Source organism: Crotalus tigris, unplaced genomic scaffold, assembly GCF_016545835.1.
Source record: "Crotalus tigris isolate CLP2741 ecotype Arizona unplaced genomic scaffold, ASM1654583v1 scf7180000024430.1745191, whole genome shotgun sequence".
Lineage (NCBI taxonomy): Eukaryota > Metazoa > Chordata > Lepidosauria > Squamata > Viperidae > Crotalus > Crotalus tigris.
Window position 1 is genome coordinate 174,032 of NW_024100597.1, and position 20,479 is coordinate 194,510.

A 20,479-nucleotide genomic window follows, 5' to 3' on the forward strand; every position below is an offset into this window, starting at 1 on the left:
CCTTAGAGATAAAGATGAATTGTCTAAATTAGAGTGTTCAACCTGCTTCTTAATGCATTTTACGTGGTACTATTTTTAAAAAGGCATAATAAAAATACTCCTATTGTACTTACTATGAATACAAATGAAGCTTCCTGCTAAAAAGGAGAGATTCAAACTAAATGCATGGTTCCTTAAATTTTGAGAAGAAGAACATTATGGACATAAAGCAACTAGAATCATTCATAAAAGGCCCAGAAATATAAGACAACAGTACAGAACCATAAAGATAGTCAACACTACAGAAAGGAGTCTTCAAAAGAAAAGACAAAGGATATATATGCTTTATTTAGAAAACATAAACATTGAGGAGAGACATGATGTAGCCTTAAATAAGTGGAAGGCTATTACATGCCAAAGAAGAAAGCAATTTTTTTTCTCAGCTACTGTACAGGGGACACCATTAGATCTAAAGGCTTATAGAGATTTCAGCTGAACATTAAATGCACTAATGGTAAAAAAAGGAGCCACAGCTTCCAGTATTACTCTTAATGCCAATGTCATGCTGTTAAAATGCTGCTAGTTCTTTTGGTGGTGCACTGTTTTTGACTTCACAATCCATCCCAGCACTCTTAGTGTGTGCCAAGCCCCGTACCACCTTGGTGCTGCAGTTGCTTCCCTCTCTTTTGTCTCCTTACTCTACTGGATGGGATGTAGCTGAGTAATCACAATTAGCCAATGCAGCAAATTCCTGGAGAATTGTTTCCCTGAAGGTCAGTCCCATAGAAATATTCTAGTTTTGAACTTCTTGTATTAAACAGACTTTTCTGTAAAATGACCTGCAGGGTATCTTCCAGATGTATGATCTCAGTGCTGAGCAAGGACACAACATGACTTGTAAAAACATCATCATGTGAAATACAACTTCTTTGTTCTTCAAGGAGAAATTAGTTTCAAAACTGCTTACCTTTATCATTTTAAAAGAAGGACTGAAAGGTATATAGCAAGGTCATGGATTTTTATTACACTTATTTAATCAGCTTTAGCAATAACCTTTCCTCTGTTTACTTTGTAGTCTAGTATAAATGAATCTTCTTCATAAACATCAAATAAAATGAGCAGAGATGTTTCTGCTGGTGTAATTGATTGGGATGCATCTTATTTTAAGTGGTTAAGAGCTGTCTATTGTTTAAGCATGCTACTTCACTGAAACAGTAAGGCAAGGGTGTCAAACTCGCAACGTCATGTGACGTGTTGCGATGTATCATGACTTTTCCCCCATTGCCAGCAATGGGGTGGGCACGGTTTTGGTGTGATGCATCCGGCCCACGGGCTGGCAGTTTGATACCCCTGCAGTAAGGCTTCTTATTCTTATTTTTCTGTTAGCTCCAAGAAATGTTTCTTTCTTAGGAACAATGTTTCCCCTTGTTCTATTTGCTCCTGATTGATGCAACCAGGGAAGGGCCTTTTCATGAAAACATGAAAGCTTTGAGAATCAAAAGAAGTAGTTCTTCTCAAATGGTATGACTGAGCAAAGAAACATTTGGTCTGTGCTTAAATAAAAGAGGTAGGACACATTGACAGCAAACAACCCTTTTAGGAGCAGATAAAGTTTATTGTTCAATTACATAAAGTTACCTGCACTGTTACAGTGGAAATTATTCTATCATTTGCTTCTTCCAATTGTCATTCTATTTTATAAAGCAAAATGTGATTTAAAAATTAATTCAAAGAAGAAGAGAATTTCAAAAAATTCTCTTAGGTGGAGTGGGGATGCTATTCCATTTAGCAGTGAAGTGGTTGTGTGTGGGTGAAGTGGTTGTGCGTATATGATTGTGTGTATGTAAATGCCCCCTCTTTCACTCTATAATCATTGCTGTCATGCAGCTTTCCATACTATAATTAAATCATAAATGAAGAGGACATAATCAACTCTTCCCATTGGGCTTTTTCCATAATGGTACTACTATTGCTAGACAAAAATTCTTCATGTAATAAACTGTCAAATAATTTCCCTGTCCCCCTGGAGAAATTTTGAGATTTGATATACGAAATTTGTCTGGCCATAAATTTGGTGGAGAATTTTAAAAGGCCTTTTACATCCAGGTCAGGTTAATTGTAATGTGTTAATGTGTATGTACACTTTTCTTCTCTGACAGATCCTGCATTTAATGTTTGAGAGGGAGATATGAGCTGTAGAGAGTGGACTAAAGATTTAAAATAGATAAAGCCACAGCATACATGTAAATATAGCCATGATTTTTCCATTTTTTTCTAGGTTGAAGTGCTCAGTCCATGCTATTCTCGGGCTTAAGCTATGGTTTCCTATGTTTTCTGCCTCAAAAGAATGGGAATATATCCTGCTGGTATACCTGTGCTATTAAAATTGGTCAATTAGATTAAAGCAGTGATTCTCAACCTTTCTAATGCCGCAACCCCATAATACAGTTCCCCATGTTGTGGTGACCCCCAACCACTTATACATCACTGGGTGCCAGGGGCGTGGCCAAAGAAAAGGGGAAAAAATGGCGGACAGCCTTGTTTGGCGACCCCCGTGAAATGGTCATTCGACCCCAAATGGGGTCCTGACCCACAGGTTGAGAACCACTGGATTAAAGGAACTAATGTAGCTGCTTTTCTTTCTGACTTCTCTAATGTCTTTTTTTGGTTCAGAACTTAAAAAGAATACATCTAAAAACTTTAGGGAATGCTTGGAAACCTGATACTCAGATAAATCAGTCTTTAATTGTATTGGAATGTATGAATGACCTTGAGGAATGAGGGGAAGAGATGCTGCCTAGGAAACAATCAGACAAAAGAAGTAAGACAGGAGTTCCCAGTGGCTCAATGGTTAGAGAAAGAAATTTAGGAAAGACCTGCCCCAATACTGTAGATCAGTGTTTCCCAAACTTGACAATTTTAAGGCATGAGGACTTCAACTCCCAGAATTCCACAGCCAGCAACGCTGGCTGTGGAATTCTGGGAGTTGAAGTCCACATGCCTTAAAATTGTCAAGTTTGGGAAACACTGCTGTAGATCAAGGAGTTACATGTGGCAGCAGGAAGTTTGTACTTTCAGACTTAATGAAGTCTTACAATAAAGAAAATTTAATTCATCTAGTCATGTTTTCTGACTAGTTCACTTGGGAAGGCCGACCTCAATAGACACATAGAGATAAACCACATTTATACATCTTTGAAAGCAGGAAATAAAAAAACTAAGAAGCAAATGAAAAGACCAAAACATATCCTCTCCAGCAGACTAACACCAGATAAACAATCAACAGAAAAAAAAAATCCTCTTATCAAGGAAAAACCAAGGAGAAAATCCTCTCCCACTAACAATGGAGGGTAAGCTACTGTATAGAAATAGGGAGCAAACCCCATACTCATTAGCACCAGTGACGTTACCTATCGGGAAATAAAACAACCAAAACAAGCAAGCAAACATCCAAGCTCAGAGAGCACACCAAGAGCTTTATAGTTCAATCCTCAACTACATAGTGTACATTTTCTTCTATTGGAATAATTGTTTTCTATTTCAATTAGCCTCTTCCTGGCCCTCATATATTTAGAAGCCTCACAAACAAGGGTAGGAGGAAGATAATTAAAGTCTACTGCTTGAGAATCCCAAAGATATATATTAAGCATCCATCAACTCTACCAGTCATAGATGGCTGATCATTTTGTTTCACTTCGTACTAGAACAGAAGGAGTCAAAATAGGACAGGATGGTGACATTTGCAGGCAATGGCATATTTAATTAGCACAAACATAAATCCAGAACATATGTGCAGTAATATTTAAACAATATATGGGCAAGTACAGTGATGCTGACATATTAGGCAAAAATCTTGTGTCTGTTTAAGCATTGACAAAGATTAAAGTTATTGCAATTAAAGATTAAAGTTATTGCAAATGACTTTTTTGTTTTTCATAGTTTGTTGCTTAGCAGCTACATTCACTTCCTTTCAATCAAACTTGCATGTTCAAAAGTAGTATACTTGACTTATACTTCTAAGATTAAAATTATTCCACTGCATTCACCATGACTTATTTGAAAAGAATTTATGAAGAAGTGGCCAAACACATTGATTTTAATGTGACAACATAGCTTATATTATTTTTTACACTGAACCTTTGCTATAGATTGGAAAATTTTCCTCTAGTAATGACATGGAATAGTCAGAGTTACAACTATGAAATACTAACAAAATAATTTAAACCATTTGTGGCAAAAATATATGGTCACTGCCATTTTGATTTAACATAATGGTATTTTATATAATTGGCATGGTAGCTTAGTCTTCAAATATTAAAAATGGCTTTAGGCAAGTTTATGCATCAGCACAAGTACCCATTCTTTCCAAAAGAATAATATTTCACAAAGAGGCAAATAAAGGAAATGAAAAAATATTGTGTATTTTGTGATAGCAGCAAGATAAATGTAATTTGCTGGAAAGCAAATTTAATGTATAACTAAAGTTTTACTTAGTGAGCCCATATTTTAACAGCTTCTGCAAAGTTGTTGATAATGCCCACATATTTCCATCAATATATCAAGTACTGGTGTCACTGATTTCACTGATGAAATGACCAGACATTATAACATAATTCAGATAATATTAGACATTCTTAATTCAATTGGTGATTCATCCTTGATCAAAATAAATAATTTACTTGTGTGTCAAAACCTTATACAATATTGCTAGACATTCTTGAATTATAAAAGTACTAGGCAAACCATTATTTCCTATAGGTCTGTTTCAGGCACTGAATTCATTTCATGAGTTGCCTATTCATAAAGTAAATTTCCAATTTAGTGTGATCAGCTTAATAAAGTTGTTGCATTAGAATAAACCACGACAAGACAAACTATATGGCCAAAGTATTGAAATATTTTTAGTGCAATATAAAGCTGAATGTTGAAAGCAGTTTGCTGAATTAATAATATATGGGAATGTTGAAGGACAAATATGGAACACTGGGTAAAACTGCACATCCTCTCTTTTCTACTCAATCTTGGCAAGAAAATATATGGATTCATGGACCACACTCAGTCATCATGGTTTGTTAACCTTGTTTTATGGGTTAAAATTATATGTGAACATAAGTAGCTTATTTGACAAAACATGGTTTATTGTAATGTCTGAACTAAAATGTTTGGTATTATTTGAACTACAGAAATGGCACGGCTTGGATTCAACATTTCTCTAAACCATACATGGGTTATCTGGTTCTTTACAAAGGTTTTGGACTAAAAGGTCAACTATCCAAGTACATGAAGTCTGCAATATGTGGAAGCTGTAATAATGTATCTTCAGATTGTCTCTCTGCTCAAAACCTCTGATCAGTATTACTTGTATAAGAGAAACATTGTGAAGAAGCATAGAAGGCAATAGGCCATATTTTATTTCATACCACCATCATCATTATACTTTCAGAGACAGGTCAGGTCATGATTTTAACTGATAAATTCATGATAACATGGAAACATTTCAAAATTACAACTTGTCTATGGAGATTCTCAATCATCCAGGTTATGGTTGTCCCATAGGTGAAGAAGCTCCTTGGAAGAGAAATGAAACACCTGCAAAGAGAAAAAAAGAAAGCCCAGTTGCCTCATGAAAAAGCACTTGTGGGACAAAATTACAACTTCTTGAGATCTCTGCAGCATTTATTGAAAAAAAAAACCAGTTAGAGACTTTCCTTATTAGAAGGAAATATAAGAAGTGGGATCTATCAATCCAACTCCCAAAAAGTTGAACATTCCAAGACAAAACACCTCCTAGTTCAGAGACTATCTATATTTCCTTTGTGAATAAGTGTACTCTACAAAACTTCCTTCTAAGGTAGGAAAAGTTCAGAAAGAATCAAAGGTCTCTTAATGATACTTTTTATCAAAAAGGGATACAATCCAATTTTAATAGTAATGTTTGATATGAATATGAGGCTCTTTGCAATGTAGCTAAAGGTTATATTTGCAATTTGAATGGGAATTCAGAAGTTGGTGGAAATTATTATTTGCATTGCTCATCTAAATGCTAGCTCATTCTGCTTCATGGGAAAAAACAAACAAACAAACAAAACAAAACAAAACAAGGAAACTGAGAAAATAATAATAATGACATGAAAGAGTGGAGATGAGCAATGCAAGTTATAATTTCCATTAGACTTCTGAATTCAATCAAATTCGGACTCCTAAGGCTTTGTATGGAACTGTCCATGGTCCTGACTCTCATTCTCTTTTCTCAGTTGTATAATTCTTCTAAAGCTTGCAATTATTGTAAGCAAGGTCATTAATTGTCCAAAAGCAATAGAATAAAAAGAAGTGGTTCAGAAGTTGAAGAAATTATAGAAAGACATGATTCATCTACTCCAAATACCTAAATACTGGGTAAAATAAAACCATCAGCCTTAAACACATAATTTCTATTTTGCTGTAATAAGTGGGAAGGAAATCGCCCACTACTAAAAAAAAAATCAAAACAGAAATGATAGGACACTGTTTCTCCATCCTTATCCAAAGTCTTTATGAATGGCCTTGAATGAGATGGTACATCTACCTACAGATCTTTCTATTTCACTTAATTCAACTAACTATAGCAGTGATGGTGAATCTTTTAGAGACTGAGTGCCCAAATACTGGCCCCGCACCCACTCCACTCCCTGCCCTGCCCCCGCTCCACCCCCCATCCCCCACCCCGCCTGCCCGCAGGGCCACTCACCGTCTCTAGGGCCCACCGCAGATCGCCCAGGCATCCCAGCAGCACTATGGTGGTCACGCCCTCTGCTCGTGCCCTGCAGCATCAACTGTGCATGATGGGGTGTGAGTCTTGTCTATGCTGCCTGGCTACCATGGCCTTAACTGTGTTGCTCCATGTGGGCCACGCTCAGGGGCGACTTTCCTTCAGGGGAGTTGCTGGAGAGAAGGGGGTCACGGGGGAAGCGAGGCTGGGGCAATGGCATGTGTGCCCACAGAGAGGGCTCTGAGTGCCGTCTCTGGCACCTGTGCTATAGGTTCGTCACCACTGAACTATAGCATCGTATTACTTAAATCAATGAAATTGTATGCAAGCATTTTAGTCCTGATTAACATATTTTACCGGGTCTATGTCTTTGTGAGCAATATTTGATGGAATAATTGAGGAGAAGAAAAGCAGCAACAGCAAAACTAACAAATATTGAGATTGACGATAAAATAAAAGTTTCATTTATTTGTATCACATTTTCACTACGTGCCCAAGCTTGTACTTTAGAATTTAATTTACACTTGTTCCTCTTATCCAAATGATGTCAAAGCAAGTCTATCAAGGCTATATATTTTTAATCTATGGAAAACATTTCAATTGACTTCTGAGGATTTAAGATCAGGTCTCTAGAAAGATCCAATAATTGTTGTTATATCTTATATTTTAAATGTGTTTCTAAAACCTATCTGAGATAGGGCTATATGCAATTGAACTAACTTGAACTTTCTTTCTTTCTTTCTTTCTTTCTTTCTTTCTTTCTTTCTTTCTTTCTTTCTTTCTTTCTTTCTTTCTTGCTTGCTTGCTTGCTTGCCTGCCTGCCTGCCTTCCCCACTCATCTCAACAAGTTACTCTAGGCAGCATATATCATAAATGCCATAACTGGCCCAAAGTCACCCAATGAGATTTCATTGCTAACATTTTAATCACTACACCACAGTAGCTATTACGGAACTTAGTGAAATTTTACTTTCTAACAATTTAAAATTTATTTAACAGCAGCCAGCCACAGAAGAACTCTGGTATGTGGAAGTATATAAAATACATTTGCAAACACAATATTGGTATAATTGTAAATTCAAACATATTTAACACATTTGTATATTTTATATATATACATAGACTTGGCCAGACAACACAGCTATTATCCTTAAATCTTTGAATGTATTATTCTTACAATCTACTAACTGACTGTTCCCAAATCTTAAAATTTCACATAATAAGTTAATTGTTTAGATTAGGTTGCTTTATCCACCAACTCCAATAATTGAATAAAAGCATTTTAAAGTAACAGTTAACATCCAAATATAAATAGGTCACATGTCCTTTCTGGTTATAAGTGCTAGTTATTTTATAATTATTTTGTAGTTTTACTTTTTAAATTTTACTCAATACTCACTGAAGGCAGTTATAAATAACTTCACCAATTTTAATTCATCATTTTCTATTAGTTGATTGTTTCAGACTTTTTGAAAAGAGATTTTGGCAAATTACTCATTTCAGTTTCTGGAAATTTATACAACACCAAACCAATTTGAAAAAAATTTAATCAGGAGTACATACATCTTGAGAGATTTTTCAAGGTAGAAATTGACAAAAAAAGACCACTGAAGGTCTTCCATTAGGAAACATTAATTCACTATTAGACATTAGAAAAACAATGATGTTAATAACTATAACAGGAATCAGGGAAGGATTCATTTTCATTGTGGGGTATTTACCACATTATTTCTGAAAAACTTTGAATAACACAAATAAATAATTTAGGTCTAGGCTCAGTGGATGGTGATATTTTTAGAAAGTTTATTTGCATTTCAAGGACATTATACTATTTATAGATTTTAGAAAACTGCTAAAAAGAAGAGGATAGGGAGTAGGACTATATTAAACTTTCAAAGATTCAGAATGATTTATTTTAAACAGACTAAAGTTCAAAAGATAGTTGTGAGTTCTGGGTTTTGTTTTTTATAAAGAGAAATATATATATATACCTGTAAGCAGATTATTTTTGTCATGTTTATTTACTTCTTCAGTGTTTTGGAGGGCCTAAGAGCTTGTAACAGTTGTAATGAAGAAATTTGTGATCTATGAAAGCTTATATGATAATAAATGCATTGAAGAGGGCAAAATACTTTTGATAATTTTTTGCTATGAAAGATTAACATGGCTAGTTATCTTCAAATGAGTTTATTTATTTTTATTTATTTGAAAAAAAATATATTGCTGCCTACTCGCTCATGGTGACTCAAGGCAGATTACAGGAAATAAGGAGTTGGTTTTGTCACACATTTATGTGGCCATGATGATACTTAATTCTGTGCCAAATTCTGCTTTAGGTAAAGATAAAGGTTTCCCTGTCCAGTCAAGTCCAACTCTAGGTGATGGTGCTCATCCCTATTTCTTAGCTGAGAGAACCACTATTGTCTAAAGACACTTTCGTGGACTTAGGGACAGCATGACCATACGCCAAGGCACACAGAATGCTGTTATCTTCCCACCAAGTGGTACCTATTTATCTATTGCAACTGCCTGCTTTCAAACTGCTAGGTTGGCAGAACCTGGGGAAGAATGGGAGCCCACTCCTTTGCTAGGTGCTTCGGTCTTGAACCTGGGGCTGTTAGTTTTCCAGCTGACAAGCTCAGCATCTTTAACTGCTGAACCATTGCGCCCCCCCCCCAAATCTGTCTTACAGTTTCTCAAAATTATTCCATCATGAAAGACACAAGCTTATTTTTCTATTTGGTCTTCAGTACACTTGAAAATTTCTACCAATTTTTTGTTGAAGAGGTTTGTTGGATTTTTTTTAGCTTATTCTATTACTGGACATAGCAAGTGATGCATCTACTGCTATTATTACATTTCCCATCATTCTGAAGCTCCTTTGATTGTTCACATTTTCCAGTGGAGAGTTCATTCATTATGCCTTCCTTTTAAAGATTAGCATAAACATTATTCTTCAAGGAAAGGCAGGACATAAACACAATATCCTTAGCACTGTGGATTAAGTAAGTTCAAAGAAGATACTGACATCAACTCTATACCAAAATTCCCTTCATCTTTTGAATGAAATGTTTAGAATAAATTATTTTTCATCAAATTAAATAAGAATTGGTAGAAAAATGCATGGTAATTATTTTATGGCAATTCAGTTTTAATTTATGGCTTTTCATTAGTCTTATGCAATTCCACTTCCTTTATTTCCTTTGTTTTATTACATACCATGTGATTTAAATGCAATTATTTACAGCAGATAAATATTTGTAGTTAAATGATGAAAGTTCTTTTAATTTCCCAGAACCTTTATCCCAAATTTACAATTTGCAGGAAAACATTGGAAGCTTATTACCATCTTCTTGCAGTTTCATGAGTTTTTCTCAATATATATCTGAAACTCTACTATGGGAAAATAGCATTTGGTATTCAAATTAATTCAATGGACTGGAAAAAAGCAGACCAAAAAACCATTTTGATCTTTGATCTCCTGGACTAATCTGAAAACAATAATGCTAAATTGTGGCACATTCAGGTCAAATTGAAGTTAACTGGAAGATTTGCTACACCAAACACTTAATGACGATAAATCCAGAGGAATTTAGGTTATGAAATTTCTATAGTACTGCAAAGATCAAGGGTGGCACATCTCTTGATCTTAAGTGCTGGGAACATGAATGGGAAAATGTCTTCACCTATCTGAGACTCTAGAAAGAGTACAGAAAAGAACAACAAAGATAATGAGGGGACAAGGCTAAAACAAATAAGGAACTGTTGCTGGGTATGTCTAGTTTAATGAAGAAAAGGATGAGTGGTGAGAGGACAGCAGTGTTCCAATATCTAGGGGTTGCCACAAAGAAGAGGGAGTCAAGCTATTCTCCAAAGGACCTGAAAGCAGGACAAGAAGTAAATGGAAGGAAACTAATCAAAGAGAGAAGCAACCTAGAACTAAGGAGAAATTTTCTGACAGAACAATTAATCAGTGGAACAACTTGCCTCCAGAAGTTGTGAATGCTCCAACACTGGAAGTTTTTAAGAAGAGACTGGACAACCATTTGTGTGAAATGATATAGGGTTTGGACCAGAAGACCCTAGCCCCACCCCAGGCCTTCGAGGCTCAGAATGGACTTCCAGAAGTGGCGTCCATGCAGAGAACTGGTTGTTCAGGTATTTGAATCCCATCACTACTTTAATAAATATATTTCAAATATAGTATTGGCACTATTGATTTTAGTTCTGTAATTTACATCATTCATTGTTGGAAGAAAGAAACTACTCACATTCTGTTGAAGATAAAATTAAATAATTTCTTTTTCAGAAATGTATAAATAGTTTTGTCTGCTTAAAATCTAAATCTACTTGAAGATCCTTTGCACGAATAGTTTTATAATAAGATGACATGATCTTACACCTTTAATATAAGATACATGACATGACTATAATTTCATGGCAAAGAGAAAGATCATTATCACTGCAATGACCTTGAGTAAGAAACAGTAATTCATATGTGGATTTGTCATGTTAACTCATTTATTTAAATAATAGTTTGGGTATCCTCATATTATCATCAATTATAATGATATAGAATAATGAGTCATTCTGTTCTTTGGGCTGAATGAATAAGCAAAGAATCTTGTTATATAGTGTTTTCAACCATTTCATAAACATAGGTATATTATAACAAAAGTCAATCTCCATAGACAATTTATTATATAATTACATCAAAAGTTTGAATTAGTTGCCATTTTCTTCTAAACCGCTACTGATTGATGCGTGGCCCACGAACATCCTAAATACAGTAACATTTTCTCTGATGTTTGCCAATTCTAACGTGATGGTTTCCTTGAAATCATCTATTGGCGTATGAAGTTTGACTTTTGGTATCTCTGTATGCTCATAGATATGTATGTAACTATATATTATGTGACTCGTTACTTTATTGCTCCTTTGTTTTCACTCTAAGGATTGTGATCCAATGGCTTCAGGAATCACATTCTGAGGATTATCAGATTCTATATTGTCCTTAGACAAGGAAATCTGGTGTTTTTCCTCCAGTTCGCTAATAATCTCTGTATTTAGTTGTTTTCAATGTCATAAAAATCCAATGGAAAATAAACAGAACATTGGCAGAGGGAATAGCTAGAGGTTATTAATGCTGTAAGAAATCAATTATCAAATCATCAACAGGACAAATATTTGCTCTTCAGTTATGTGTGATCTTTCTAAATGCAGTGACTAAACATTTGTTATCACAGCCGAAAGTATCCTGGAACAGAAAATTTTACTTTTTAAACTTTTATTTCCATTAACTCTCCTTACACTTCTTTTCTCTTATTTATTCATCTCCATATCTTTTTTGTTCTCCTAGTTTTCACTTTCCCATGCTCCCATTTTTTCATTTTTTTCTCAGAATTCTATGGGTCTTTTATATGTTATTTTTCACCTTTTTCATTTCTGAAACTGGATTTGTTCCATTTTAACAGCCCTCATTGTAAGGCAGCATTTAATGTGCAGATGGTGCTAAAAAGATTCCAGGAAAATGAAACAATTGATTTTTTTTTTAACTTTACAAAGATGATGAAAATGAGGCAAGAATACTTGAAGGTCATACAGGAGATTGTGACTTATCTGGTATTGTCTACCAATATTTTCATGAGAACAGCAAACTACCAAGCAGCCAAAAGGCCATTTCTTAAATAAATGGAGTGATCATTGCCAAGTTTATGTTCTCACATTTGCTAAACATTTGAATCATGCCATACATTTCTAACCCTACTCAGTTAGCTAATCTTTCCAGTCTTCACTTTAAGAAATGAGGCAACATTTTCTAGAGGCTATTTTATTACAAGAAATTTGAATGCTTGTAATTGCATGAGAACAGCTATTAGCATCCATTATTTTCTTGTAATATCAATGTTCTTGTGTATATGTAAAAACTTCACTATATTGAGATAGATGAATCTTTCAGTTTACTTTCCTTCCCAAATGACTATTATTTACACCTTAATGTCTTTCCTTCTAATTTAAAAGAAACATGCAAATTTGGGTTTTCATTTTTTTAAAAAATGAACCAAACCAGAATAATGAAGACTTTTTGGCTTGCAACCCATAAGCTACATTCCTTTCTTATGATCACGAAAGTTCACAATCAAGTGTCCTGTCATCTTTTTCACCATTAATAGCAGTCAATGCACAAAGATTAAATTCTGTTCTGTTTCTGTCTTATCCATAGGCTATTCTTCCTACTCCAGCTGATTTATACTAAACAAAAATCACACATGGGGTATCTCTCACTTTATACCTGCTTTAACTTTAAATTTTAATGCTTAATTGGTTTCCTCTCATCAGTTCCTATTCAGTTTTTCCCTCCAAGATGCTAGTTTATTGAATGTACACTGAGAGTTTCTGCACCGGAAACAAATTCCTTGTGTCTCTAATCATACTCGGCCAAATAAATATCCTATCCTATCCTATCCTATCCTATCCTATCCTATCCTATCCTATCCTATCCTTTTTATCCATTTTAGTTTTGTAGCTAAATTTCTTGTGTCTCTAATCATACTCGGCCAAATAAATATCCTATCCTATCCTATCCTATCCTATCCTATCCTATCCTTTTTATCCATTTTAATTTTGTAGCTAATCATAATTCATGTTTGTCAGCAGAGATCCAGAATAAATGGCTGCTTCCTGCTGTAGATTATTATTTTATTGTGCCATAAATGAAAACAGGTACAGAAACCAGATTTCACAGGAAATCCTAGAAATAGTATTTTTTAAAAGTAAAAGAGGTAACTCCCTTGCCTTGCCCTTGACAATCTTATATTGAAATTGTCTTTCTCAAATCTTCCATCTCTCGCCCTTTAGTCTCAGTATATTATTATTTTTATAACACTGTCTCCTAGGACTCCTAGAACTCAACACCTAGTAGGCTATATTTGACAGAACCTGTAAAAGTATATGAAAATATTTATGCAACATTTGTTTTGTGAGAAGCCGCTGTTTCTCTTTGTTCTACCCTAAGGATTGGATTAAAAATATTCTATCTGGTATGCAGCAAATAGACATAATTAGAGCCATGGAACTGAAATGTAAGATCTATAAGCTTAATGCAAATAGATGTTGAAAGTTAAAACTGAACACAATTCTACAGGTAGGCTTATTCTGGTCTGTAATTTGGTCTATTTGTAGGTCTAATTTGAGAAATCTGCACAAGTGCTTTCTGGAAGCAACAATTAATTAAGAGTAAGATCCAGATGCCTGAAATTCTTGAGCAGCAGGACTCAGACTCTTCTCGGATCTATACATTCTTAGGACTGGCATTAAAAAAATAACCTCATTGAGCATCCTGCTGGGCCCATTCCTAGGGGGTGTTTCCCGATACAATTCAAGGTGTTGGTTATCACTTTTAAAGCCTTTCGTGGCATGGGTTTAAGCTATCTAAGGAACTGTGTCATCACCATGAGGTTGCCCTCCCATGCCAGCAGAAGAGGATACTGCAGGTCACATTGGTCAAGGAGTTCCTGCTTGCATGGCCCAGGAGAAGATTCCTGCCATTTAGAACATCATGCCCTCCTGATGTGAGGTCTGCACTCACTCTTCTGAACCTCTTAAGAATGTGAAGACCTTGGACTGGAGGCCTAACGGGAGTGCCTCACTGTGGAATTAGCTATCAGATTAAAAGAAGACCCCAACGCTCCCTGTGTACATCTTGCTCTCTTCCTCTGAAATTTAGACTTCCTAAATTTAGAAAGTACTAACCCGGAAGGAAGGAAGATGGCAAACCATCTACCCATTAGAAAACAGCTAAATTTCATTCCTGTTGTTCTAGGTACCTAGAGAATAAAGAAGAATATCAGCAGGAAGAAGAGGTAAAGTAATATTAGTTGGACCAGTTGGGCTTTTTAAGGCTTTTTTCCCTAACCATATATTTAATTATTAAAGCAAACTATAAGATTAACTTACACTTATTTATGTTAAAAAAGCAAGTAAAAAGAAAACAAAGGAATTCCTCACTGAATTATTTTTCCCTTGTCTTGAACAATAATAAGGGCCTAAAGTATCTTTCTTAATTTACCTCTGTCAATAGATAATTCTTAGCACCTAGCAAGTAATGATTAATAATTTTATCCTGTGGAACAATTCCTCTGGGTTTTTCCTAAACTATGTAATCAGAAAACTCCAAAAATGACTTTGAGTTTCATGTGTAATTAATTATTATTAGACAGTAAAAGTCACATCTCATTATGATTAATATTCCCCAGATAAGACTGTTCAACAAGAATATACAAAGTATAAGCTGATTTGTTTTGGTACCAGAAAACAGCTTAACTAAGAGGTTCCTAATTTACCTTTTATTGAACTGCCTCTATTGGGGATATGGATGTAAACATAGAACTCAAATTTAATTTCCTTTCAGTATCTACAAAAACAGCAACTTGTAAGACTTAAACCACATACACTGAGCAGAACTAAAGTGCAAATAACTTTCTTCCACATGTCCATTTTAACAGGCTGAGAGTTTCATTTCATACCTGTATAATTTTAATGTAATGAACTAATCTGGACTCAAGTTCTTCCTTATGTCATTGTTTGATATAGCTCTTACACTTCTCTGCCATGGTTCTCTTTTTTAGCCTTGTCACCAAAGCCCTATGTAGCGTGCCATTTATAAGTAGATGGTATCTCTTGAACTCAACCAGCACCCATCTCATATTCTTCTTCCTTTAACTCATTTTCCTTGGAACTTTTCTTTTCCATCTTCATAAACTTCTAATGGAGAAGGATTGGCTGACTGCTGTTTCACATCTTTTACATCTTTACATCTTTACCCCCAACACCAATTCTTAAAAGTCCAATAGGGGAAGAATAAATTTACTCAACTTCATGGTCTTTACAAGAATAGGTATTGTCTGTCCCATAGTTCACTTAGGCCAAGTAAGATGGCAACTTGGTTACAACCAGCCTAAAGAAACTCTGAGAGGGCAACTTTATGGCATGATAACAGGCAACAATCTGGGAACTCCAGATGCAATAGGATATGATGTTATCATATGCTAATAAGCTATTATGTACTTGAAATAAGCCAACCTTTTTCTCAGATTAATGTCATATCTAGTTTGGGATAGAGCCTTAAGATTAAAAGCAGGTTCCCCATACAAGCTTTTTTCTTGAATCATGTATTCTGTGAGAAGGTTGAGTAATAAAATTTCTGGGGGACTTGTAAGATTAATTCACATTCAGTATATTTGAAGTCTTTCTTCTGATGATTACACAACTTTGAGCCAGTCACCCTCTCTCAGTTTTAGCTACACCATAAGGCTTTTGTTGTGAGGATAAAATTAGATAGTCTTGATGTTTCAGAGGAAAGACATATGCATTCACTGTTGGGTGTTGCTGTTTATTGTTACTATTTTTAGTGGCTTTATTCAAAAGCATCACTTAAATACACATTTTCCTTATATCCTTTAACATTTTTATGAATAACATATTCTATTGATACTGTCTAGCCAGCCACCTGGAACCAACAGTGCCTCTTACAGAAGGGAAAACCTCAAATGTTGAAAGGAGATGGACATTTACCACTTTTCCCCATTTTGTGAGGTCATTGGAAGGGTCTATATTGTGCTATATTCTGCTTTAAGAACTTATAGAAAGAGTCTTCTTTCTGGGTGCTTTATTTTAGGATCTTGAGCAAGGATTTGGAATTATTCCATGGTACTACTGTAATATTTTTTAACACTAAATAAAGTATCTTTTGTTTAGTTTTTTAATTGTCTTTTAACAATATTTGAGTTGTTATGGTTTTTAATTTTCTATTTTGACTTCCCATGAGCAAGAAGGAACCATGATTTGATTGATAACATATTATGTTGGGCTTTGGCCTGATTGTATGGACTTTGATACAGAGTATCCACTCTTGCATGAAGTCAACTGAATGGTGCACCTTCCATTACGACACAAAGATGATGGCCATATAACAATGTGTAATATGCATGCATCCACTTCTGCAGTAAGAAATGGATGCATGCTACTTACTTTAATTTCCTCTTCTTTAAATGTTCAACCACAAAATGTTTCCAAATATTTAAAACATATTATTTTTTTGACTTAAAACAACAGGCTTCTTCTTCTTTTTTCATAGTAAAATCTTTTTTGCCAATTTAGTATCATCCTATGCTCTGGGTTACCATGGACACCATGACTGAAGGTCATCTAAAGCAAGTGGGACAAGAGAAGAGCGGGGGAAAACATTTAACACAATGCAAAATGGGACATAGCTGATATAGTAAACAATAGTCAGCTTGCTACATTTTAATAATGGGAGCAGATTGTTTGTCTCGGCTTTGTAGTTTCATGAAGCATTAATCCAATAGATCTTGTGAATGGCACAAATTAATGGCACATTCAATGACTGAAACAAAGGACAACACATTGTTTCCTAGCTGCATCCAGACAACTAAAGAAAGGAAGAAAAGGCTAATTAACACATAGGAAATGAGAAAAGGCTCATTCTAGAGAGGAGAACGTCCTCAATAGATGACTATTAGAATAAAATAAGAGGTAATTGTTTTAATGATCACCTAATTGTCTCCATGTATTATTTTTGAATATTTTCCCTCACTGAAATCTATGGAAACACACTAAATCTCCTTCTCTCACACACCAAAAACCATACACAAGGAGCCAGGCATTATTATACCATAGTCTTCATAGATGGAACACAATGTTGTTGGAATATATAGTAGAAAAGCATGAAAAATGTCTTGATTTCTCCAGGAGTATTGGATATAGACAAGGATGAACAGATGGAGCTGTGTTGTAGAAAAGGTATTTACTGTGCAAAGGAGGTTGATAAATACAGGTAGAAGTTGAACTTCAAAGATGCTCCTTCGACATTCTTGATATTAAAAGATAGGTCAGCCATTATCATCAGAAGAAGCAGATCTGATATAATCCCTCACCAATCAGATCAATGACAACTTAATCCCACCCTGATGATAAACGTTTTTTTTTTTTTGGAATATACTGCAAAGTGATGCAGCTCCAGCTTTTACATGTTCCATTGACTTCTATACTGGATACACTACAAAGTTCACCAGAATTCCTGCTATTTTGTTTAAATCACTTAATTTAAAAAGATAAAAGACAACAAAAGAATGTCAGCTAATCCTGATTTCAACTTTGCTCAAAACTCTGCTAAATAAATAGTGGTGTCACTTAGCCATTGTACAACAAAATAGAAGCTAATTTTCTATTGGCCTCGTGCATAGCTCTGGCAACGTCTGGAAGTATGATCTTCGTGTGAGTCACATCATTAAGTGACACCCTACAGTAATATTGCCATTCCAGGAATTTAGATATCTATTCAGGAAGGACCCACATGATTCACCTACCTACCTTTCTTTATGCTTTCTTCCTGAACTTTTTGTTTTTTTTAACATATATACAATATGTTAAAATATAATAAAAACTCTTATCATTCCTTACCAGTCTGATGTTGGACATATTGTCTGGAATTCCAAAGAGCAGGACCTGCAACTTGACTGGAAGAATCTAGCTAGAGATTCTAATTCATGGAAAATTAGCACATACTGCCTTCTGCTGGCCATTGGCTAATGGTAACTGGAAGAAAAAATGAATTAGATCTTTTCAGTCTCCAAAAATGATTTCCTTATAAGTATCCCAAGGAGAAATATATTACAAGGACCAATAAGTTGTACACTAATTAGTCTTCACAGAAATGCGATCAATTGTCCCAGCTGATGGCTGCTAAACGTTTATGACAGTTGCCTCACCTGCTTCAATTTGAAAATCCTAAAATGAACAACTTAAGTTCATAATAGATGTTTGTTCCCAAATGGTCATTTCATTTAGTGATTTCACTAGTGATTTCATGATAGAGTAATCTTGGCTAAGGGCAATTCTTGCTGGGGAATTCCAACAACAACAGTCCTGAAACATTCATAGAGTTCCAAACTGGTGATGAGAAACATAATGTCTATGTCCTCAAATAATAATGGACATAACATCTAGCCAAGTTTGACTGGTCTTGGAACTAAACCTGGGTAGGCCTGAATAATGCTGGGTTTCCCCGAAAATAAGACCTGGCCTTATATTTTTTTTTTTTGCCTCCAAAAGAGACATTAGGTCTTATTTTCAAGGGATGTCTTATTTTTTCCACTGTCTCGCCTCACGGCGGCAGCACCAACTGCCCTGTCCAGCAGAGGCCCACGTGGCTGCTTACCAGTCCACTTCTGCAGCCACGTGCTGCAGCTCTCATGTGTCATCCCCAGCCTCTGTTTTGCTGGTAGAGGCCTTCAGGGTTGTGTGTCATCCCCAGGCTCCATTCTCAGCTGCAGAGGCCTTTTCCTGAAGGCCTTTGCTGGCAAAATGGAGGTTGGGAGGAAGCACATGAGCAGCGGTGAATGGCCACAGAAGTGGGTGGCAACATGGTTTCCTGGTGGATGGGGCTATTGGTGCTGCCACCATGAGGTGAGACAGGTGTTGGGGCATGGGAGGTCTGGCTGAGGAGGCCTGAGGTAAGCAGGTATAGGGCACATAGGGTAGCTCTACCCCTTCCCCCATCTGCCTTGCCTCACCTCGTGGTGGTGGCACCATGAACAACTAGACAGAATGGACAGGTGGCCAGCTGTGAAGACTCTTAACTACAGCTTATTTTGGGGTAAGGCTTATATTAGGTGCACATGTAAAATCAAGCAATGGTTTATTTTCAGGATAGGTCTTATTTTCGGGAAAACATGGTACTTGGGTGGAAACCCAAAGGTGCTTTTTCAGGAGGCAACTGGACTTTCTTATTTCATTCAAGAAGCTTCTTCCACTCTGACTGGAAAATGGGAATTTTTTTCTCTCTCTCTTTCCTTCCCTCCCTCCTCCCCTTCCTTTGAGGTACTATTGACTCCTGAAGACTGCCTCCACTAGTAGTCCATACAATTTTAATGGAAAGGTTTTGTTAAGTAGTTTGACATTGCCTCCTGTTTAGGGCTGAGAGAGAGTAACTGGCCCAAGGTCAGCTTGCATTCTGCCTAAGGCAGATCCAGTCCCTTTTTGTCCTAGTCTGATGCCTTTAACCACTATACCACATTGGCTCTTTCCACTTCACTTGGATTTTTTTTCTTTTAAAGACCTTGTAATTCTTTGTACAGGGGTCATGTTGCCCACAAGGAGCTAACAACAGAAATTTTTTCTGCTACCTAGGATTGAACTCACAGCCTCCTGATTGTGAGGCAAGAACACCACCTTTAGGCCACCACGCCACTCTTTCACTCCACTAGGATTAAGGGAGTCTTTATTTATAAAAAGCTATTGAATCCAAGTGTTTGCTTAAGCCAAGGCACCTCTGATAGGTAGCCACATTCCACTGGATTTTCCTTTCTTGTAACTTAAGTTTATTATTCCATATTTTGCTGGTTTGAGGCAATAAAAAATCTAGAAATCCATTCATAAGCTAAACTTCTTTCTTAAATATTGCTAAGGGATAAAAAAGTTGCTTTGAAAATTGTTGAGAGCAGTTCCTTAATATAAGAGAGGAAAAAGTCAAAGAATAGTTGACAATGAAGCACCAAATAGTTAAACATGAGCTATTTATTTCTAATAAATTATTTATAAATAAATAAATTTATACAATTACAATTAAAGAAATTGCTTACAAAATTAGCATTACTTGTCCAAAGGATCATTTTCATGCATACCATTTTAATGAAAAAACGAAGTTTGCTGAAATGAATAAGAATCTATGAA

At 35.6% G+C, this 20,479-nt stretch overlaps 1 long non-coding RNA gene across 1 annotated transcript; it reads right to left on the bottom strand.

Annotated features, from left to right (window-relative positions):
• Nucleotides 1-5,159: 5,159 nt before the first annotated feature.
• Nucleotides 5,160-19,402, bottom strand: LOC120302395. The gene is made up of 3 exons (XR_005555123.1): nucleotides 18,966-19,402; nucleotides 18,209-18,343; nucleotides 5,160-5,568 (listed from the first exon to the last, which is right to left on the bottom strand). It is a non-coding gene; the product is annotated as an uncharacterized LOC120302395 (long non-coding RNA).
• Nucleotides 19,403-20,479: the final 1,077 nt, after the last annotated feature.